General features: G+C 40.4%; 1 long non-coding RNA gene across 1 annotated transcript; it reads left to right on the top strand.

Moving 5' to 3' along the window:
- The first annotated feature begins 3,910 nt into the window (after positions 1–3,910).
- LOC148630793 (uncharacterized) lies at positions 3,911–4,581 on the top strand. The gene is made up of 2 exons (XR_015934998.1): positions 3,911–4,046; positions 4,183–4,581. It is a non-coding gene; the product is annotated as an uncharacterized LOC148630793 (long non-coding RNA).
- The last annotated feature ends 10,912 nt before the right edge of the window (positions 4,582–15,493 follow it).

The raw sequence follows: 15,493 nt of genomic DNA, 5'->3' as shown, positions 1-15,493 counted from the left end.
TGACAGACGAACAAAACAATGCAAGAATAACCATACTCTCTGTTCCTTACTCATTTCTACCTACCTGTTTGACCATTTTGTCTGCTTCAGTCAGGACAGGGTGCTGGGGCTGACTCTGAGCAATCTGAGAAGAGCACTCTGTGATCTTCTCCCCTACAGTGGCTACATTGTACTCTGTTTGAAATCCAGGTATCGCCTCTGGTAAGTTCCTCGGTCCTTTTTGGGACTTGAAAGGGTAGAATCATTTTGTGACTACATTTCCTTGTCATGCACTGATAGGTTCTGGTTTGTGTTCGATTACTGCAGGCGTTCAAGTACTTTCTTTTTGTTCTAGATTGGCAGTGTTTGAGATGGTAGGAACTTGTCATATTCTCAACTCTGAATGCTCTGTAAACATACTATTTTAGCAATTCTTAGAAATCTGAAAGCAGTGTTACCTGTATCATTTTTTGTCTTGGTAGTAGTATTGCAGCTCCAACATCAGCACTTAAATAATGGTTTGTGATGTTACTTGTCCTTGGAGTTAGTATACTCCTGAGAAGTCAAGAGAAATCTTACGTAAGCATTAATTATGTTTCGCTTTTGAAAGCAAAGTACGTGTCGAGTACTTTGAAGGCATTTGTTGATACTTTTAAGCACTTTCGTTGATTATTATTATCCTTCAATTAGTTATTACAAGTCCAACATTCTCTACATGATCTCACTCCATATTCAGAATGTGGGAATACAGTTGTTTTAAGGAAATGCCACTGAATAGATAGTAGCTGCACTCTACAAAGATGAATTTGCTAATTAATCAGTCAGGGACACAGCTTATACTTCAGTAGTCTTAGATCATGTAATGATGATTGTTGTACTTTATAACTAGCAAAATCCCCATATCCTGTTCATTGCCCCTTTTTCAGTTATGTGGATTGACTTATCCCTGAAGTGGTTAATTCTCACCTTGACATCTCATAGAACAACTGAATCTCTACCAAGGGTGAATGTGTCCTTCCTCTTAATGTCTAAAAGAAAAGGTTAAAATTCATTGAAGCAAAATGCAACAACCCAAAATGTTGGGGAGGTCGTTTCCACAGTTATTTCATATGACAGTGCTTGGAGTGAAACTACATGACCATGGTGAAGAAGTAAAAACACTTTACCTTGTTCCTCCTGACTGATGTCCTTATGCGTGTTTTGCACAGTTGAGCGTTTTGTGTCTTGTCGTCTGTGTAGGCAACAGCCCTCTTCCCTGGGATAGAACTAGATGATATTTAGACACGTTAATTTGACTTCTCCATTGCTCACATTGATGTGGATATGATTATAATGCTCTGTTTTGTGGGCTTCCCAAGAAAACAATAAATCCCTTACTACTTGTTCGAAATGCAGTAGCACAGATCCTAACAAATACAAGAAAGAGAATATCATTCCTGTTTTGAAAAAACTTCACTGGTCACCTGTATTATCTAGGATAAATTTGAAAGTATTTTTACTTGTTTTTAAAGCTTTAAGCGACCTAGCACGTCTGTACCTTACTGAATGTCTGTCTTCCTATGTTCCTATACGTGACCTGAGATCTGCACATACTGGCCTACTGCAAATACCACATGTGAAATGCAGAAAGAGTGGAGAGGCTGCTTTTTGTTTTTATGCTTCTAAATTATGAAACTCACTTCCACTTTTTATTAGGCAGTCAAGCTCGGTACATTGTTTTAAAAAACATTTGAAAATGTTGCTTTTAGTTAAAGTGGTTCTTTGTTCTTTCTATTTCTGTTTCTTTTTTTAGTTCTCTTTAATTGTTCTTATTTTATTACGACTTTCCTAATTTTTATTTATTTAATTGACATGTATGTTGCTTTACTGTATTGCTGTATTTTCCTTGACAACTGAAAGTATATCTCTCAATTTTAATATTTTATTTTTACGCTTGGTTTTTAAAGCACCAAAGCACTATTTGTATGAAAGGTGCTCTATAAATAAAGTTTATTATTATTATTTTTAATATTATTATTATACTTTGTTACATTTTTGGTTAGGACAAAGATTCTAGTAGAGGTGACCTCTTTTACCCCGTTCCAAAAAATTGGAAAACTACCTTCAGAATACACTGACCATGACCATCTACTGTCTCCTCTAACTGTGTATTGTCATCATGCATATCTTGTGTATTATTTATTGTAGTTGGTTTTGTCATTCTGTAAAGAAGCCACCTTTCAAGGCACTATATAAAATAATGTTTGTTATTATTATTTACATTTTTCATCGTAAAATCTGGCGAAGAGTCTTAAGAGAATATCAAAGAACTCTTACCAAAGTTGCTCTTACCTTTCCATTCCAAGAAATGCCCTCAGCTCGGATTGCAGAGATTGACCTCTCTGTCTCAAATTCTGAGAAACATAGACTCGATTGAAAAATGACCATTTCCTAAGATTCACATAACATCACCAGTCAACATTTGCCACTTGACATTGAAGAATGATGTGAAGACGGGGGTTTGAATTTAATCCTTTCTGTATGGGGTTTAGACTTCTGAGTCACAAGCTGGGGTTTATGGCAGGAAAGGGGATTAACTGATAAGGACTGCAGATGCAAGCTAGGAACCCCCCTGGGTGTAATCTTAAACTGACCATTTGTCCAGAACATCGTAAACTGGCCAAATACCATGAACCCCCCTCTTTACCATCAGACCAAGTGACGTCAGAAACGGAGAAGAAAACAGTATATAACCCAAACGTTTGTAACAGTACGGCGAACAATACTTCGGTTTTGTTGTTTCTTGCGGGAAACAAGACTTCGGCTTTATTGTTCCTTGCATGCAATAAACTTATTTGTTTTACTTCATCTCGGGATCAAGAACCTTATTTCTTCTGTTACAACAGTTCCCTACAAGTCTGATGTGCCCTACCGCTGAGCAATTTCCATATGAGAATAGCCAGAGTGGAAACCGTCAGCTGGTGCCCTGTGAACTGTGTCACAGGAAGTTTGCTGTAGAGAGGCTGGAGAAACACAGCAAGATCTGCAAGAAGCTTCAGAATTCAAAGAGGAAGGTTTTTGACTCTTTCAAGCACAGGGCCAAGGGAACAGAACTGGAGACATACATCCATAAGAAGAAGGTTAAACCGCCAATCGTGGTAAGGGCTATCCTTAAACTCTTTCCAAGCTTCCCTTGTTTTCTCCTAGAGTCAGACTCAGCTTATAAATCAATGTAAACAATAAATAAGTGTTTTATGAAGTACTCTTCTGAAAAACTGCCGCAAAGGCACATTTGCCAGACAGAATAAATGGGTCTTAGTGACTTCTGAATTCTGTTGTAAAAATCAATGCTCATATCTCATTTGCCAATGGAGCCCAGTCCTAAGCCTGGTGCTCTGTCCCCCTCCCCAAAGGACACAGACTCAAATCGACCCGCGCCCTTAAGGCGACAGGATCTGATCTCCACGTACTGCCCGCCTCCCAAGATACAGCTTCTGAAGGACACCTTCCAAGAGAAACTGATGCAGGAAAAGGAGAAAAAATGATCGCCATATACAATCGACGGCAGGAGGTGGCTCTACAGAAGATGAGAAAATCTTTCCTGTGAGTGCCCGTGAGTTTGTTTCCTGTGAGTGCCATTTGCTTGATATCTCATGTAGATTTTTACAACAGAATTCAGAAGTCACTAAGACCCATTTATTCTGTCTGGCAAATGTGCCTTTGCGGCAGTTTTTCAGAAGAGTACTTCATAAAACACTTATTTATTGTTTACATTGATTTATAAGCTGAGTCTGACCCTAGGAGAAAACAAGGGAAGCTTGGAAAGAGTTTAAGGATAGCCCTTACCACGATTGGCGGTTTAACCTTCTTCTTATGGATGTATGTCTCCAGTTCTGTTCCCTTGGCCCTGTGCTTGAAAGAGTCAAAAACCTTCCTCTTTGAATTCTGCAGATCTTGCTGTGTTTCTCCAACCTCTCTACAGCAAACTTCCTGTGACACAGTTCACAGGGCACCAGCTGAGGGTTTCCACTCTGGCTATTCTCATATGGAAATTGCTCAGCGGTACTCTCTACCCAATGACATGAAAGGTAGGCCCAGAAAGCTAAGTTATTACTGTATTGATATTTTCTTGCCTTGTGAATGGTTTGCGACCAGACTGTGTACGCAGTGCTAGTCTGGACTTTTTCTGGAAGCTGTTTCATTGGTTTCATATCCTGTTCCCAGCTGAGAAAGAACAACTGGAGGCAGAAGCACAAGGATTTCATTCGGAGCATCAAATAGGCCAGGGAGGTGCAGCAGGTGATCACGCAAGGAGGGAAGGTTGTGAACCTGCCCCAGCCCCCCGCGAATCCAAACCCCGACTACGTGCCCTGCCCTCACTGCGGCCGGCGCTTTGCCCCCAGGCCGGCACAGAGGCACATCCCCAATTTCAGCACATCAGGAGCCGCCCTCCTCCTCCTCCTCACAGATGAAAACTGATGTGAAGAAGAGTAAAAGAGTCATGATCTTGGCTCACGACTCACGTCCTGCTTTTTCTTTTTAGAAATATATTTAGCACAGTTCATCCGTATGATGATAAAAAAAATGTTACCTTGTTTTAATAAAATGATTTTTTTTGGTGGACTGGTGTTTGCGTAACTGTGGTTATTTCAGTTTTTTTCCCTTGCGAAAATGTGTGTCGACCGTGAAAATAAATTTCAAGCTGTTCTTATCATTCATACATCTTGACCTCCTAAAAATAATTGTTCAACCTGGAACGTACAATTAGCAGGCAATAGAACAGGTCACATTGGCCTTGGAACCATCAAAAAGTAGTATTCACACATTCTCGGCATCAATTTTCCTTAAAAACAACTGAAAAAGCATGGTAAAGAATGATTGATTTTTTTAATGAAAGTTATTTGATTTAATTTATTTAATTTTCATAATATTTGAAATATGTTGGGATTAATGTGACTCAATATTATCTGCAGCTCTTACACTCCAGGCACCTGATAAAGTGGAACGCAGTGTCTTTGCATTACATGGCGCTCAGCTCTTCCTCAATCCCAGCAGAAGCAGCAGCCTCCGGGTCCTGCCTCATGCACAGCTTAAAATGCAACACCGAGTAATACAACAAACAACAGGGAAAACCATTCATGATCAGACACATCCGTTGATTGCTGGCTCTCAGTAAAGGGACATTGCTGTGGTCCACGCATGAATCTGTTTTCTAAGTGCCTTATCCAATACAGTGTTGAGGCCAGTTTTCCCAGAAGCCAATTAAAGGGGAACACACAATAACTTGTAAAACCTCCAATTTACATCACAAAATAGACTACATTTCAAGGTTAAAGAATTACCATGTTCTGCGATTCAGAACGAGGCAGCAAAACTTCCTGTAATCTGATGTGGCCCTATGACATTGTAAAGGAGCAGGCTTGTGAATACATCTCGTTTAATCCAATGGAAATATTACTCTATACTTTTTTACGTTTTTGCCAATAAATAATAATATATTGTTAACTCTGCATAAAGAACTTTGGAATGGAACGTTTTTTGCAGTGAAATGTTTGCTGCATAACCTATACCTTTTCTCTCCTACATCACATTGCATTAGTCATTACAGTGATTAGTGAGCAGGAAAGGCTGCATCACATCGCAATTTGTGTGGAACTTGAATGCGAATTTGTTACAACATGGCGTAACTTACAGTACTTTCACAAAATTCATGATTTTGTGCTCAATTTTGAGTTTGTAAAGTTTTTCTATAATGTCAATGATTTTATTTTGTGACTGAAATTAAATACTTTTGTGTCTGCAAAATTGGGACTGTAGTTCCACCTTAACCTACTAGTATGTCTTTGGACTGTGGGAAGAAACTGGAGCACCTGGAAGAAATCCACACAAATGAAGGGAGAACATACAATTCCATCCAGACTGCACCCCAGGAATTGAACCCAGGACCCCAGCTCTGTGAACCACAGTGCCACCTCATTGCTATAGTCACTATAATTAATGTCAAAACTCATTTGCAAATGAGCAGCCTGGGATCCAAAAGGATAAAGACAAGGATCCAAACAAAGCACTATCCCAAAGCTTGGCTTTGTACAGTATATCATACAGGGCTTGATGCAGAAGGCAGATAATCTAAGTCCATGCAATAATTGCTAAGGGAAAGTGACTTTGTGTTTTTGGAGGGAAGTCACTCAACATGGAGCTGTGTTAGTGAAATGATTGTTCTGATGTACGGCTGATGTCCAAACACTGAAAACATGATTGTGTATGCAATCACACTCCCGAGCTCCATTGGGTATGGTTAAAATAAATTTTTATAGTTCATCACATTCAAAGTGTGTGTACTTGATGAAAGTGTAACACGCATTTGGAGGCGTTATTCAGGATTTTCTTTCATTCAGCTATTTCAAGACCCATTATTTTCAGATGTTGTAGTATACGTGAATAATGAAAGGCCTTCATATTACACAATGAAGGAATGACTTTGCAGGTGTGAAGAATAAAAGATTAATTCAGCTCACTTTGGGGAGTTTCACAATGGCCCTCCTTCTAGAAATGTGGGTTTGATTAAAGGAGTGAAGAAAAAGCACTGAATAATATTTGCTTCTGTAAACGTAATCATCTCAAAATATGGTTGAAGAAATTGAAGAAGGTTAAACATAATCCAAAACGTATAAGGTCAATTTAAGTACAACCAGAATTCTAGTGTTTATGCAATGCATCTGTGGGTTGATATGAAATACGGCCGTACTTAAACTAAACGAGGTTATCGAGAGCGTATTCCGAGTACGGCTGTGGCCAGTTGTACTGTGAACTGCGAGGACCGTATCTTATCCTGAACGGGCTGTGCGAATACCGTCCTCTGCTGGCAGAAGGAATAGATTACAACGGCACTGTATTGGCGATTAGTCCTATTGCTAGAATATTGAAACAACAAGGAGTCCGCGGAGTTAAGCAATGCTGAATAAACAAGTACCTGAAATTCAATAGGATTTTGTGTATTGATTACAAATAGGTGTGAAATTCTCATGTACAGTGGTATTCATGGATTCCTTACACAAGCAGCCGTTGTTATGATACTTTCGTAATCTGAATATAAATCTGTTATCTACTTGAAACTGTAATTATTGAATAGATTAATGTCTTTGAAATGCTTCATTAACTGGGCAGTTTCCATGTTTGGACATGTTTTTATTTTGATTGCTGATTGCTAGATACTGTATGTTTAATAGGCATGCTGTTAATATTTTCTACAAGAGCCAAATAAGACAGTTATGCTGTAGTAAGTTCTATATAAGTTATATAACATAAGTTATATTTTGTTCTGAGGTCAATTTGAATCTCATACTAAATTACTGGTGTCCTTTTATCTGAGAAACACTACCTGATTGATCACCTGATGCCTAGAAATTAGCATGCACAGTAGCCCAGCGTTTAGCATTGCTAGCTCACAGTGCTGAGGCCCTGGGTACACTTCTGGACCTGGGGGGCTATCTGTATGGAGCTTGTATGTTCTCCCCATGTTTGCATGAGTTTGCTTTGGGTGCTCCGGCTTCCTACCACAGTTCAAAGAACTACTGGTAGGTTAATTGGCTTCTGGGATAATTGGTGAGTGTCTGTGTCTTCCCTGCATTGGACTACCATCCAGTCCCAGGTATCTCCTGCTTATTACTTTCTGAGGCTCTGGCTCCCCCGTGCCCCGCGACCCCCTGACCTCCTGACCCTGAATTGGATGAAGTGGTTAGAAAATGGGTGGTTTCTGTTATGCTCTGGTCATGCTCTGCCATAGCAACAACTTGTAAAAAATGCAGATGCTAGGATTTAACTCAAAGAAGGAGCTCAGATCACTGTGTTGGCATCACTGTACAGTTGTCCGGTGTGTTTTAGAACATATGTTAAAATCTTATTTACTAACTTCTAGACTTTTTACCCCCCATATCAGTCTGCAGGTGCACGGTGGTCTGTGGACACCCTCCTTGCTCTGTCGTAAAACAGGAAATAAAAAGCAACTGGTTTTGACTTTAATGCACTGAGACTGTGGAAATCACAGAACTCTCTTGTCAGAAAGGCAGCTTCTAACAGCTTTTAAGTGAAGACTAAGAACACTTTTCTATTTTATTAAAATAGATTATATATGTTTTGTTTAAATATATGTTATAAATGTTAAAACGACAGCTCGTATAAGCTTGTATTTTTACCTTTCGATCATTTTTAGAATTGCTTTGAGTTGCTTTTACCATGATAAACAGTACAAAATATGAGGTGTTGAACTTGTCAAAAGTTTTAAAGCGCTTTATGACGTAAAGTGTGATGACAGTCCTTGGCGGTCTATGTAACAATTCTTCTTGAAGTAGGTCATCGGGCCAACAGTATATAAACATTAGAGCTCAAGTGCTTTTGTATCTGAACGCTTTTAGGTAAGTAATTTAGCAGCTGCGGTATTAATAATGATTTTAATGGCAAATTCAATTGCAGGTAAAATAAAAATGGCGGATAACTTTCTTTCTAGCTTCGTGAAGCGGTCGCGCCACATTATACATATATACAATAATAAGAAACATAATATGTACAGTAGAATTTTTCACTTTAAGCTGGCGTTATCCAGAACCGGGTCAGGGCCCGGACCCGGACCGTGCAGTGTGGTCCGTCGGCCTTCTAAAGATGTTTAGGAGATCGGGGCGCCCTTGGATTTGATTAGAAACTTGCATAATTTCTTAACTTGACCCCATTATCCTAAAAAAAAAAACGGCCAGGCCCAGACCAAAGCATGAAGGCTGCGAGGATCGGGGGACTCTCATTTTTGGTCACAGCGTACAGTAGTAGATCAGTAACCTCTGTTTATCGTGATAACCTTTAATTATTTTCCAGTACTTTTTTAAATGATAAAACACATTGTCTCGCCAGTTTTGCTAAAGATACGGTTTTAGTGTTTACGCATAAATTTGTAAGCCGTAGGTTTAAATCTCGTGTTCTTATTTGCCGCATTTTCATCGTAAGAGAGGCGCTCGTTTGCGATTTACGCGCTGAATATTGTAAGCAGAGGAGCCTTAAGGCACAGCCTCGCCTTAACACCATCGTTTGCATTGTTATTGTCATCCAGAAAAGCAGTCGTAAGAAAATGAATCTGTGCCGGCTCCGAACATTAAAAAAACGATATCTAGACTGCAAATACATCCCAATCTTACTATCAACACGTTTTAAGAGCCCTCTCCTTTCCACCGGTATACAAGCTAAGAGAGAAATGTTGGAAATCCCATCTGAAGTAGCCCTCGTCTCAGGTTCGGAGCTGTGAGCGATGGGGATCATAATTAAAAGGGGTACAGTTACTTTGAAAATGTGTATGTGATACTTAAATTTAAATAAAATAAAGAGATAAATTATATAACCCAGACTGCTATCAATGTCCATGTGTTTAAGACGTATGAATCGGTTTTAAAACAGGCACACCCCTTTACTTCTCACAAATCCAACTGGAGTCTCAGTCCGTCGTCGCGATGAATTAGGAGCTCAGATGTAGGCTAAGTGATTGCAATTTACTTATTTAAAAGAACCACTTCAAATCAAAAAGGGAGACATTTTGTAATGGTAGTTATCGTATTATACAGTATACGTAATTGTAGATATACAGTACATAAAGGGTATGAATAGGTGTGAGCTTTTACTGTATATTTAATATTTTATCTGACCCATTTGTAGAAACCGCCTACTCAGATTTAGTTAAGTGGTCTGCCACCATAAAGACAGAAAAATATAATGACATCCTGTTACATTAACTGTAAAATAAACGCCGTAACTGCGGCCATATGAAAATTTGGATAAAGATTATACAAACATCCTAAGGAGCTCTATGACATATGAGCGTCGTAATAATGGTTGGTGACCTGATGTAACAGTGCTCCCTGAATTACGTGATCTGTATTTACCCAAATACAGATATATCACATAGGGAGATGCAGTCAAACATTGCATTGCTATCGTCGTGGTGAACTATTTCTCCGCTGTTTGAGACTTGTTTGGTAAGTGTCATCAAATATTCTTGTCAATTTGTAGCAAAATCGATATACTGTATCATAATCCTTCAGCTATCTATAATGTAGTGAAACGGCTAATTAATATTGATAAATTCCCTTATTCACAGTGACTTTTGCTCAAACCCCTGTTGCATAATGGGTTAATTTTATATAAAAAACATTTATATCATAGATATAATACAAGCTTTGAAATGAAAGAGTACATTTCCAGGTTTCAGTTAAACATTTTTAAAAAAGCTCATGACTTTAAGCATTCTGAACATTGAGAATGTTATTTGGGAAACAAATGTTTATTATAATGTTTATGTTTAGGATCTGTCTCCTACTGAGTCAGCATGCAGCATTCAACACCATTAGGTTTAATATTAAAAAGTTGTGTATTTCCTGAATTGTTTTTTTTATTCTTTTCTATTAGACCATACTATTCTGTGCAGGATATCATTTATTTGCCATTTTTGCCTTTTCCAGATACCTGGGAAACAAAGCTCATATCTCATTTGCCAATGGAGCCCAGTCCTAAGCCTGGTGCTCTGTCCCCCTCCCCGAAGGACACAGACTCGAATTGACCCGCGCCCTTAAAGTGACAGGATCTGATCTCCACGTACTGCCCGCCTCCCAAGATACAGCTTCTGAAGGACACCTTCCAAGAGAAACTGATGCAGGAAAAGGAGAAAAAAATGATCGCCATATACAATCGACGGCAGGAGGCGGCTCTACAGAAGATGAGAAAATCTTTCCAATACGTCAAATACGCTGCGGAGAAGAAGACGGGGAACAGCTATCGCTTCCAAACCCAACAGGGCCCCGAGAAGAACATTGTGGGGTATGATCGGTCTTACCCCCTGAAGCCTATGGGTAACAGGAAAGTCTCCGGCCCTGGTGAGGTTCGGGCTGTGGACCGCCCGGAAGCACAGAGTGATTCCTTGTTTGCCCCCACCCCGCCTCAGGATGGTCATGAGAGGCCCTGCGAGAGGCCGGGCAGGAGGGACTCAAGAGTACGCAAACCTAAGGACAGGACTGTCCTCCCCATGGTGGCGCCCCCTCCAGGGCAATGCCCTTCTCATGCCAATGGGAAGGAGCACTTTCAGTTGCAAGAGGAGCTACGAAAAGTGGCCGAGGCAGAGGCCGCGCTGAAGGAGGAGCATCGCCGGAGGGAGGCCAGTCTGCAGGATGTGATGCGCCGGAAGGAGGCCATGATGAAGGACGAGATTCGCCAGAAGGAGGCCATGATGCAGGCGAAGCTCTTTAGAGCTCAGGAGGAGCTGAGGATGGTTCAGAGAGAGATGGAAGACTCCAGAGAGGTGGCCGGAAGGGAAAATAGAGGACTCCTGACCCGAAGGAAGACACTCCAGGCGAGGCAGAGCGAGCTTCGCCCCAGAGGACCGTGGGCCAACCACCGCTCTAAGGCCGTGCCTTTTCTGACCTGCAGAATGGAGAAGCAAAAAGCCTTCACTCCAAGGAAAGCCCTTCCTATCAGAGGAGGCAACCTTGATTATGGTTCTCCAATGGAAGACGGCGGATGCGCAGAATCGCACTTTCCCTCTGCGCTTTCCCATCAGGAGAGACGTCAAGTGAGCCCTTGCAGCCGTGGGCTAGAAGACGTCCCCTGTGGAAGGAGAAAGTATCTCAAGAAAGCAAGGCTCCCTGAAAGCGACGTGTCAGCGGCACAGGCCGCGCAGGCCCACTTCAGAAATAACACCGCATGTCTGGATGAACAAACTCTGTCAGTGGAAAACAGATATTTGTCCCCTACAAGTCTGATGTGCCCTACCGCTGAGCAATTTCCATATGAGAATGGCCAGAGTGGAAACCCTCAGCTGGTGCCCTGTGAACTGTGTCACAGGAAGTTTGCTGTAGAGAGGCTGGAGAAACACAGCAAGATCTGCAAAAAGCTTCAGAATTCAAAGAGGAAGGTTTTTGACTCTTTCAAGCACAGGGCCAAGGGAACAGAACTGGAGACATACATCCATAAGAAGAAGCAAAGGCACATTTGCCAGACAGAATAAATGGGTTTTAGTGACTTCTGAATTCTGTTGTAAAAATCTACATGAGATATCAAGCAAATAGCACTCACAGGAAACAAAACCATAACTAAATTATACTCTATACACAATGACCTGAAAGGTAGCCCCAGAAAGCTAAGTTATTACTGTATTGATATTTTCTTGCCTTGTGAATGGTTTGTGACCAGACTGTGTACGCAGTGCTAGTCTGGACTTTTTCTGGAAGCTGTTTTATTGGTTTCATTTCCTGTTCCCAGCTGAGAAAGAACAACTGGAGGCAGAAGCACAAGGATTTCATTCGGAGCATCAAACAGGTCAGGGAGGTGCAGCAGGTGATCACGCAAGGAGGGAAGGTTGTGAACCTGCCCCAGCCCCCCGCGAATCCAAACCCCGACTACGTGCCCTGCCCTCACTGCGGGCGGCGCTTTGCCCCCAGGCCGGCACAGAGGCACATCCCCAAGTGTCAGCACATCAGGAGCCGCCCTCCTCCTCCTCCTCCTCCCACATGAAAACTGATGTGAAGAAGAGCAAAAGAGTCATGATCTTGGCTCACGACTCACGTCCTGCTAAATATAGAAATATATTTAGCACAGTTCATCCGTATGATGATAAAAAAAATGTTACCTTGTTTTAATAAAATGATTTTTTTTTGGTGGACTGGTGTTTGCGTAACTGTGGTTATTTCAGTTTTTTTCCCTTGCGAAAATGTGTGTCGACCTTGAAAATAAATTTCAAGCTGTTCTTATCATTCATACACCTTGACCTCCTAAAAATAATTTTTCAACCTGCAACGTACAATTAGCAGGCAATAGAACAGGTCACATTGGCCTTGGAACCATCGTATTCACACATTCTCGGCATCAATTTTCCTTAAAAACAACTGAAAAAGCAAGGTAAAGAGTGATTGATTTTTTTAATGAAAGTTATTTGATTTAATTTATTTAATTTTCATAATATTTGAAATATGTTGGGATTAATGTGACTCAATATTATCTGCAGCTCTTACACTCCAGACACCTGATAAAGTGGAACGCAGTGTCTTTGCCTTACATGGCGCTCAGCTCTTCCTCAATCCCAGCAGAAGCAGCAGCCTCCGGGTCCTGCCTCATGCACAGCTTAAAATGCAACACCGAGTAATACAACAAACAACAGGGAAAACCATTCACGATCAGACACATCCGTTGATTGCTGGCTCTCAGTAAAGGGACATTGCTGTGGTCCACGCATGAATCTGTTTTCTAAGTGCCTTATCCAATACAGTGTTGAGGCCAGTTTTCCCAGAAGCCAATTAAAGGGGAACACACAATAACTTGTAAAACCTCCAATTTACATCACAAAATAGACTACATTTCAAGGTTAAAGAATTACCATGTTCTGCGATTCAGAACGAGGCAGCAAAACTTCCTGTAATCTGATGTGGCCCTATGACATTGTAAAGGAGCAGGCTTGTGAATACATCTCGTTTAATCCAATGGAAATATTACTCTCAACTTTTTTACGTTTTTGCCAATAAATAATAATATATTGTTAACTCTGCATAAAGAACTTTGGAATGGAACGTTTTTTGCAGTGAAATGTTTGCTGCATAACCTATACCTTTTCTCTCCTACATCACATTGCATTAGTCATTACATTGATTAGTGAGCAGGAAAGGCTGCATCACATCGCAATTTGTGTGGAACTTGAATGCGAATTTGTTACAACATGGCATAACTTACAGTACTTTCACAAAGTTCATGATTTTGTGCTCAATTTTGAGTTTGTAAAGTTTTTTCTAAAATGTCAATGATTTTATTTTGTGACTGAAATTAAATAATTTTGTGTCTGCAAAATTGGGACTGTAGTTCCACCTTAACCTACTAGTACTGTATGTCTTTGGACTGTGGGAAGAAACTGGAGCACCTGGAAGAAATCCACACAAATGAAGGGAGAACATACAATTCCATCCAGACTGCACCCCAGGAATTGAACCCAGGACCCCAGCTCTGTGAACCACAGTGCCACCTCATTGCTATAGTCACTATAATTAATGTCAAAACACATTTGCAAATGAGCAGCCTGGGATCCAAAAGGATCAAGACAAGGATCCAAACAAAGCACTTTCCCAAAGCTTGGCTTTGTACAGTATATCATACAGGGCTTGATGCAGAAGGCAGATAATCTAAGTCCATGCAATAATTGCTAAGGGAAAGTGACTTTGTGTTTTTGGAGGGAAGTCACTCAACATGGAGCTGTGTTAGTGAAATGATTGTTCTGATGTACGGCTGATGTCCAAACACTGAAAACATGATTGTGTATGCAATTGCACTCCCGAGCTCCATTGGGTATGGTTAAAATAACTTTTTATAGTTCATCACATTCAAAGTGTGTGTACTTGATGAAAGTGTAACACGCATTTGGAGGAGTTATTCAGGATTTTCTTTCATTCAACTATTTCAAGACTATTATTTTCAGATGTTGTAGTATATGTGAATAATGAAAGGCCTTCATATTTCACAATGAAGGAATGACTTTGCAGGTGTGAAGAATAAAAGATTAATTCAGCTCACTTTGGGGAGTTTCACAATGGCCCTCCTTATAGAAATGTGGGTTTGATTAAAGGAGTGAAGAAAAAGCACTGAATAATATTTGCTTCTGTAAACGTAATCATCTCAAAATATGGTTGAAGAAATGAAAGAAATTGAAGAAGGTTAAACATAATCCAAAACGTATAAGGTCAATTTAAGTACAACCAGAATTCTAGTGTTTATGCAATGCATCTGTGGGTTGATATGAAATATGGCCGTACTGCATTTCGAACAAGTTGTAAGGGATTTAGCCAGGAGAGGTATTCTCATTCACTCAGTAAGGTCTTTATTCATTTTGCAATATGGGAAAAAGCCATCACCTGTCTGCGCAGAGAAGTGAAAGCTGATTCAAAAGCAAGCAGGGAGACCCCTTGTTTTATATCTTTTTTAAGCTGATGCAACACTTCAAGGACAGGCAAAGCAGTCATTTTCCATTCCTTATAGGTTTTTGCTTTAAGCAAAGAACAGCAGTTATTCAAATGGTTTCTCACACTCCCTTCTTCAAGCAGCCGAGATAAACAGTATTAAAACATCCTGTGCCCTTGACAAGTTGGGTGCTATCACACTTTGTTCTAAGTATCCAGCTGCTTCTGCAGCACAGCTCTGTCCGTAAACAACATAGAATAAAACACTTTTTCTCAGTAACTTTTCATTACATTCCCTCCTTTTTATCCTTAAATGTGTTCATACCACAGAGTCCTCATAGGGGTCACCCTAGTCAGACAACAGCACAACAGCAAAAACACTACAACAGGCATGAATAGCTTTAAGAAAAACAGTCCCCAAGACCCAAAAAATGATTTTAACCATGAAAAGAAGGGGAACTCATTGCCAATGCCCTGTTCTTGATTTACCCTGTTCTTAAGTTCTTTCAGCCGGTGTATTGCGAGGGTGAGGTGACCATGGTCATCATCACTAGCAGGGATATACAGATGCA

Source organism: Lepisosteus platostomus, unplaced genomic scaffold (genome assembly GCF_059453375.1).
Source record: "Lepisosteus platostomus isolate fLepPlt1 unplaced genomic scaffold, fLepPlt1.hap1 Scaffold_90_H1, whole genome shotgun sequence".
NCBI classification, from domain to species: domain Eukaryota; kingdom Metazoa; phylum Chordata; class Actinopteri; order Semionotiformes; family Lepisosteidae; genus Lepisosteus; species Lepisosteus platostomus.
This window is presented reverse-complemented; position numbering and strand designations above follow the sequence as displayed.